Raw genomic sequence first — 8,781 nt, forward strand, 5'->3', positions numbered from 1 at the left:
CGTGGTGGCTCACACCTGTATAATCCCAGCACTTTGTATTTTTTAATAGAGACGGGGTTTCACCGTGTTAGCCAGGATGGTCTCGATCTCCTAACCTCGTGATCCGACCGTCTCGGCCTCCCAAAGTGCTGGGATTACAGGCGTGAGACACAGCACCCGGCCTAAAATAACTTACTTTAAAAACCAATTTTTTTTTTTTTTTTTTTTGTATTTTTAGTAGAGACGGGGTTTCACCGTATTAGCCAGGATGGTCTTATCTCCTAACCTCGTGATCCGACCGCCTGGGCCTCCCAAAGTGCTGGGATTACAGGCGTGAGACACAGCACCCGGCCTAAAATAACTTACTTTAAAAAATAATTTAAGGTCTATAGAACAATATAGGCCAATATGAAGTTTCACTGATGCTTTATGGATTTTCTATAATGAAATTGGTTTTTGTTTTCTTTTAGGGGGAGTTTTGCTCTTGTCGCCCAGGCTGGAGTGCAATGCCATGATCTCAACTCACTGCAGCCTCTACCTGCCAGGTTCAAGCGATTTTCCTGCCTCGGCCTCTTGAATAGCTGGGATTACAGGTGCCCGCCACCATGCCCAGCCAATTTTTGTAGTTTTAGTAGAGACAAGGTTTCTCCATGTTGACCATGCTGGTCTCGAACTGCTGACCTCAGGTGATCCGCCCTCCTTGGCCTCCCAAAGTGCTGGGATTACAGGCGTGAGACACCATGCCTGGCTATAATGACACATTTTTGAAGATGATTATACCAGGTAAAAAAAACCTCATCTAAGGAGAATAAGTGGGTCAGAGAAAAGGAAGTCAATTCTTTAAACAATAAATGAATTTTTTTTAACATGATAAATACCAGTTAAATTATTAGATTGCCTAAACTAAAAGAAGACAAGCAGGAAGCAGTCAAACATGAAAGTAATGTGCTGCAATCAAATGTGGATACTAATCTCTTGCAATAAATGTTCATGCAGGGCTCCCTCGGTTGACCCCTCTGCAGTCTACATACATTTCTTAATGAAGGACATGCAACCACCTCCCAATATTAAAGACATGCATTAGGAGAGGCTTTAAATTATCCAAGCAGATTTTCTCCCCAATTGATGATTAATGTCATTAATCAACTAAAGGTATCCTTGTAGTTCTACTAAATAGGTATACCTAGAAGCAAATGTACATTGTTTATAACAAGAGAAACACACATATTTCTGAATAATGAAGTTGAGGTATTTATTGTGCATATTTATCATTTCTATTATCAAAAAGAAAAATTTTTTAAATAATTCAAAATTAAATTTTAGCAAACTCTTCTTCCCTGCTTTGTGGTAGTAGCAAATCTTGTAATTAAAGTTCATGTATAAAAGAAGTTTTTAAAAAAGAGGTTGACAGTCTAAGCATTCATCAGTGTTCACCATTGCATTCCCTCAGTTTTCTTTTCCTCCACTTTTTTTTTCCCCGTTTCTCTACCCTCCTTTCCTCCCCCGATACTTTTTATTCATTGCACATTCTCTCTTTTTCCTTGTCTTCTCCTGCTACTCCAGCTGATTTCATTCTTCCCCTTCCTAGTCTTTAACCTCTTGGGCCTCAGGGAAGAAGATATCATTTTAAGTTTTCCTATGAGTTCACAAATCTCCCCTTAAACAGTTTCGGTTTCCTTAACCTTCATATGGCATATTCAATTCTTTCACCTCATCAGTTGCTTGTTTTTCCTATTTCCTAAAATCTGAGGGACATGGTTTAACACACACCCTGGTAAATGCGAGAGTCACACACTCAATTCTAGATACAGCTTGGCTGAGTGGGAACTCACAGAAGCTGACCTCAGTAGTAGAGAGTTACTGTCCAAAGACTGGGGCAGGAGAGTGCAGGACTGGTTAGTAAGGGATTGTCGTGTGACATCTCCCTGCTATTTCAGTTTCTACTGTTTGCTTGCTTCCTCATTTTAATTAGGTGAAAGTAATGAGCCTTTTATTCTGCAGAATTGCTCTAAAAACTTCTTCAACAGAAGTCTTTCCCGCAAAATAACATATGCTAATTCTACATATTCCAAATTCAACCAGCTATAACTAGAAATGGGGAGAAACTGAGACTTTATCTCCTATTAAGTATTCAGTCCCTATTTCCTATCACCTATAGTAATACATAGGAAATCCTGGAGGCCTTTCATAGTAAAAATCCTATACTGAAATAATCATGTTAAGAATAGGAAAAATGAAATCTAAATCTCTTTATTCCCATGTAATCTTTAATACTGTTTGAGGATTGCATTGTGAGTTAGGTACAGGTGACATTAACATCCTCGAGATTTCTATTTTCGTGAACCCCAAAGCTAAATGAAGCCTCAGCCTAAATTCCAAACTTACGCACTAGATTCAGTTAAAACAGCCTAGAAACCTTATTAAGTGCTACTAAAGTCTCAAGACAGAGAATTTGAATTTCACTGTCTTTTTCTTTTCTCTCGTTTTGTTCCACAGTGATTAGCTAAGGCACATGACCCTTTAAACCATTATAAACAGTGAACTCTCACAGTTACTTTATTTTAAATTATTTTTCCTCCTTTATTCATTTGTAGCCCAAGGATTACAATGTTTTTAATGATACATTGCCATTCTGATTTATGTCATTGGGTGCTTTGGACTTAAACTATGTGATTCCATGCATTTTACTTTGTACTCTTTTGACTGCTGTTATGAAGAAGTAATGTTCTCAGGAAGTCTCTCATTGTAGCTCAGAGCCAATCATTACAGTTGAAAGCATCCAAGGTTTCAAATGAAAATGTCAAAAGTGAATTACATCTTTCAAAATAAATTATTGTTGGGCTACATTTTGAAAGCAGTATATTTTTTCAATCAAGGGTTTGCAGTCATTTTCAATAGCATTTTATGAAAAATTTTCAAGATATTAACTTTCCAAATATTTTCAGTAATTTCAGATCTTTGAATTTCTGCCATCCCTTCTCAAATGTCAATTGAACTACCCATGAAACCAGTAAAAACAAGCACATCTTAAGAGCCATACTACTGGTACCTGGATCATATTTATAACTTTTTATTTAATATTCATTATTTATGGGGCTGTTTTCTCTTAAATTTTGATTACTGGGTATTAATGTATTAACTCTATTTTAATCAGTATCAGCTAGATTAGTGAGAGATCAATGAAAGGCAACAGAAGAACTAATCCCAAGATACTGACTCTTCTTCATTTTACATTGGTGCCTGCAAAATATTTCACTTGTGTTTTAGAGAACCAGTATGCTTCAAGATAATCAGCCGTCAAAGGGAATCAGTGCATATTGTTACTGATGGAAGGTATCCAAGTCACCAGCAACAAATTGTACAGATCTGTAGCAACTTCAATTCTTGCCTCCTCAGAAGAAATAATTTGACTGAGAGGTGTAAGGCAGAAAAAGAGACTGAGTCAAGTTGCAGATCAAGAATGGAAGTTTATTAAAAAGCTTTAGAGCAGGAGAAAACAGAAAGTAAACTTGGAAGAGACCCATGCAGGCACCGAGAAGGTTAAGTGCAACATTTCACCTAGATCTACGACTTTATAGGCCGCTCCAGTTTTGGCATCTTGCACCTCTTTCCCACGATTCTTCCCTTAGGGTGGGCTGCCTGCCTGCACAGTGGTCTCCTTATGCTTGGGAAGTGAGCACACACAGTGGGTTTTGGAAGTTGTGCACATGCTCATCTGAGACTTTCTTCCCTTTTCCAGTGGACTACCTCCAGAAGGTCATACTCTGCCATTTTGTCTCTTAATGTGCACGCCCAGGTTCACTCACCAAATACCTGAGATTTTACTGGAAGCCCTTTTTGCTTCTCCCTGCCTCCTGCATTCAATTAACACGTTAATGTTAACAGCTGTGGGTCATTAGGAGCTTGTCTCTCCCTGGTGCCAGCTGCCAAATTACCATTTTTAGAGAGTCAATGTGATAATTGTTGAACCATCACTGATGATCACCTGACATTCCTGGTGGACAGGGGAAGAGCCCTCTTCTGCCCCACTCATGCCTGTCTAACTACCTGTAAAAATATATCTGATTAAATGACAAGGAATCATATCTTAGACTCTGAACTCTCAAGAATTTCTTCAAGTCTTGAGTTTGCATTGGAGTAGCTATATGTCCATGCATTCCAAAAACAGGGACTATGTACTGGACAGATTATGAACCAACCTCAGGGAGCAGGTCAGTTTTGCTATCAACTTATGAGCATTACCCTGACATCAATACTATTCAATGCTTAGTAGTCTTAGTTTGTTTTTCCTCTTTACACTTTACAATTTCATACTTTTTTCATTTTTCTGACTCTCTAACTTTTATTTATCCCCTTACACTCAATAGAGGATCATGAAACATTCTTCATGGAGAAAATAAAAGCTATTAGATATGATGTTCTTTATCTTTCCACCTTACAAATATAGCTGAATTTGCACCTTTTTTCTCTTTTTCTGAACAAAATGAGAGTGTCTGTAACCTGGATTCCTTCTCTACTATTTTCGCTGAGTCCTCCTTTTGTTAATCATCCCTCTCTGAAGCTCTTCATCTTGTACTCCTCTACTATATCCCTATTTCCTTGTTATTATTATCAACACATATATGAGTGTACTTTATTTTTTTAAATTTTCTGTGAAATGCCCATCAGTGATAGACTGCATAAAGAAAATGTGGCACATGTACACCATGGAACACTGTGCACCCATTAAAGAAATGAAATCATGTCCTTTGAAAGAACGTGGATGGAGATGGAAGCCATTATCGTCGGCAAACTAACACAGGAAAAGAAAATCAAATACCACATATTCTCACTTATAAGTGGGAGCTGAGTAATGAAAACATATGAACACATGGGGAGGGGAGAACAACACACACCGGACACTGTCAGAGGTTGCAGGTAGGAGGAGGGAAGCATCAGGAAGAATAGCTAATGCATGATGGGATGACACGTGTAGCAAACCAGCATGACACATGTTTACCTATGTAACAAACCTGCAATTTCTGCACATGTACACTGGAACTTAAAATAAAAGTTGGAAATTTAAAAAAATTGCTGTTGATCACTTCCCAGTGATCTACCTTTCTTCTCACCTTGAAAACTAGTTTTCCAAATAAAATGAAGTAAAATATTCAGCATCTTCTCCTCATCATTTTGTATTTCATTTATCACCCATTCTAATGTGGGTTCCACCCCAACACTACATTCAACTGTTCTGCTCTTTCTAAAAATGAAAATTATCTTTATGTTGCCTAACCCATAGATGACTTTCACTCCTCACCTTATGTGACTCCTATATTAGTTTCTTGGGACTTCTGTAACTACCACAAACTGAGTGGCTCATAATGACAGGAATATATTCTCTCACAGTTCAAGAGGATGAAAATTTGAAATCAAAGTGTCAGCAAGGTTGGGTCATTATGGAGGCATTGAGGAAGAAACCTCCCTATGCCTCTCTCCTAGCTTCTGGTGATTTCCAGCAATCCTTGGTGTTCTTTGGCTTATAGATACATCCCTCTAGTCTTCTCTGCCTGTATCGTGGCTTCTTCTGTTGTTTTGCATGTACTCTTCTCTTCTTATGAAGATGCCAGTCATAAGATTGCTGGCCATCCAAATCTCTTCTGACTTCACTGGAACTTGATTACATCTAAAAAGATCTTATTTCCAAATATGGTAAAATTCACAGGTATAGGGAGGTTACAATTTGACCATGTCTTGTTGAAGGATAGAACTTAACTCACTACAACTTTTTACTAACATTCAACAAATTTGAAGCTCTTCTAGAATTATATTATTCTTTCTCGGCTTCTGGATCACTAAACTCACCTGGTTTCCTTTCTCACTCTTTGTCCCTCATTTAGGGATTCATTCTTCTATATCCAACCTCTTTATTATGGAGATCTTCAAAATTCAACACCAGGAATTCTCTTCTCCCTACATATTCACTACCTAGGCAATCTTTGCCAAAATTTGAAAAAATTTCACACTAGTATCCAGATATCTCTTGCATTTCAGACTACTCTTTTCAATGCATATATGTCCTCTCTATTCAATGATTCATGATATTGTTAAGACAATGTATCTAAAAGTAATCCTTAATTTTCTAATCAAATTTATTCCTTCTCATGTCTTTGATTTCTCAATAAATTTAACTTTCATTTACTTAGATTTATTTTAATGCTAGAAATCTTAAGTGGTTGACTTTTCCTTTCTGTTAACCCCTTTCCCAATCCATGACAGTTAAGTATCAAGTTAGATGCTTTCACCTTTAATATATATTTCATTTCCATTCATTTATCTCCATTTACCCTGGTATCAACTTGGTCTAAACCAAAAGTTTTTCTTATTTGGAGAACTGAAAAGCCTTGCTAAATGTTCTTACTCTCTATTTTTATAATTATTTCTATAAGTCAGCTTAAACTTTGAAAAATATATCAGAACATCAGAATAAAATTCCAAATCTTTTTCATAATCTTCATAAACTGTCCCCTGCCAAATTTTCCATACTCATTTCCCATCAGAATTTCTAAGACTTGTTCACATCTTGAACTCTTTCAGTCTTTCATAAATACAAAGCATATCACATCCTTTACACATGCCTTGTAACATGCTTTATCCTCATTCTTCATCTGCCTAACTTCTATTACATACTCAAATTTTGACTTAAATACTACTTTCTTAGTGAGGACTTTTATAATCATGAAACTGCTACCCTTATAAAATTACAAGTTCTGTTATAAAATATGTTATATTTTTTCATATTATCCAATACTTTTACTCAGAGTAAGTTTGTAGTTACATGTTTGTATATTTTTAACTTCTAGTTTTCCTTGTACATCTCCGCCAGAGCTCTTGGGTGACCAGGTGTACTGTCAATGAGCAGTGCTTTTTTTTTTTTTTAAGGAATGTTTATATTTGAGCAATAGGTCTCAACAATAAGCTTTTAAAATTCCATAAAACATGCTGTAAATAGATCTGTGTTATCATCCAGTCTTTATTATTCTATTTGCAGAGCACAGGCAGAGAGATTTAGCATAATTCTCAAAGGTTTTATGGTATTTGGAATGGTAAATGAGCACTGGCTTCAGCTTAAAGTCACCAGGTGTATTAGCTCCTAAGAAGAGAGTTCCTTCTCATGTCTTTGAAGCTTTTAAACCAGGCAGTGACTTGTCCTTTCTAGTTATAAAAGTCCTAGGTGATATCTTCTTCCAATAGAAGGCTGCTTCATTTACACTGAAAATCTGTTGTTTAGTATAGACATCTTCATCAGTGATCTCAGCTAGATCTTCTAGATAACTCGCTGCAACTTCTACATCAGAACTTGCTGCTTCACCTTACATTTTTATGTTTTTGAAAGAGTTTCATTCCTTAAACCTTATAAACGAAGCTCTGCTAGGTTCTACCTTTCTTCTGCAGCTTCCTCACCTCTCTCAGCCTTCATAGAATTAGAGAGTTAAGTACTTGCTTTGAATTAGGCTTTGATCTAAAAAAATATTGTGGCCGGTTAGTTGATCTATCCAAACCACTAAAACTTTCTCCAATGTCAGCAATAAAGCTGTTTCATTTTCTTATCATTTGTGTGTTCACTGGAGAAGTTCTTTAAATTTCCATCAGGAACTTTTCCTTTGGCTGTCTTGGTTTTCCATACGTCTTCTTCACTAAGTTTAGTAATTTCTAGCTTTTGATTTAAAGTGAGAGATGTGTGATTCTTTTTATTTTTAACTTGAACATGTAGAGGCTATACTAGGGTTATTAATTGGCTAAATTTCAATATTGTTGTTTCTTAGAGTATAGGGAGGCCCAAAGAGAGAGGAAAAGACAAAGGAATAGCTACTTGGTGGAGCAGTCAAAACATGCCGAAGTATGAATTAATTTTGTCATCTTATGTGGGCACAGTTTATGATGCCCCAAAACAATTACAATAGTAACATCAAAGACCACTGACTACAGATCATCATAACAGAAAAATAATTAAAACTTTGAAATATATAAGAATTTCCTAATGTGAAACAGAGACACAAAGTTAGTGCATACTGTTAGAAAAATGGCACTGATACACTTGCTTAATGTTGGGTTGACAGAAAGCTTCAATCATAAAAAATGCAGCACAATGAAATGAAGTATGCCTGTGTATTCTGTGTATTAATTTAGCCATTTATAAATGTATTATTTCATTCTATATTATAAATAAATATGTCATGTTTTAATTATAAATGTTTTATAATTCCTTACTAGCAGGTATCCATGTGAAAAGAAAATCAAAATTCTAAAAGTGACATAGTCCTTAATTAAATATTTAGAGATTTCTATGCATAATCTTTTTCTTCCATTTCTGTCTAAAAAGCAAAATTTTGCTTTTAGTAATAGATAAAATCAATGTATACCTTTCAACATATAGTATCATATTTCTAATAACATCGATTTAAAAAGTATAAGGGATTATTATGTAAAAAATAAAATATTATATTATCATCTCTCTCTTTCAAGAAGATATTTGTCAGCACAGTCTCATTCTTTGTCTCTAAAACATACTAAAATTTAAGCTGTGTAAATGCATTGTGCCCCAGTGTTTAACTGATGTCTTTTAAATTATAGCTATTATACCTTATTAACTATCATGTAAATCCTTTCTTTAAAAACACTCTTAATGTACCATGTCTATTAGTTTGTCAATGTGATTAAAACATACGAGGAGAAGAAGAAGAAGAAGAAGAAGAAGAAGAAGAAGAAGAAGAAGAAGAAGAAGAAGAAGAAGAAGAAGAAGAAGAAGAAGAAGGAGAAGGA

Source organism: Colobus angolensis, unplaced genomic scaffold (genome assembly GCF_000951035.1).
Source record: "Colobus angolensis palliatus isolate OR3802 unplaced genomic scaffold, Cang.pa_1.0 Scaffold48, whole genome shotgun sequence".
NCBI lineage: Eukaryota > Metazoa > Chordata > Mammalia > Primates > Cercopithecidae > Colobus > Colobus angolensis.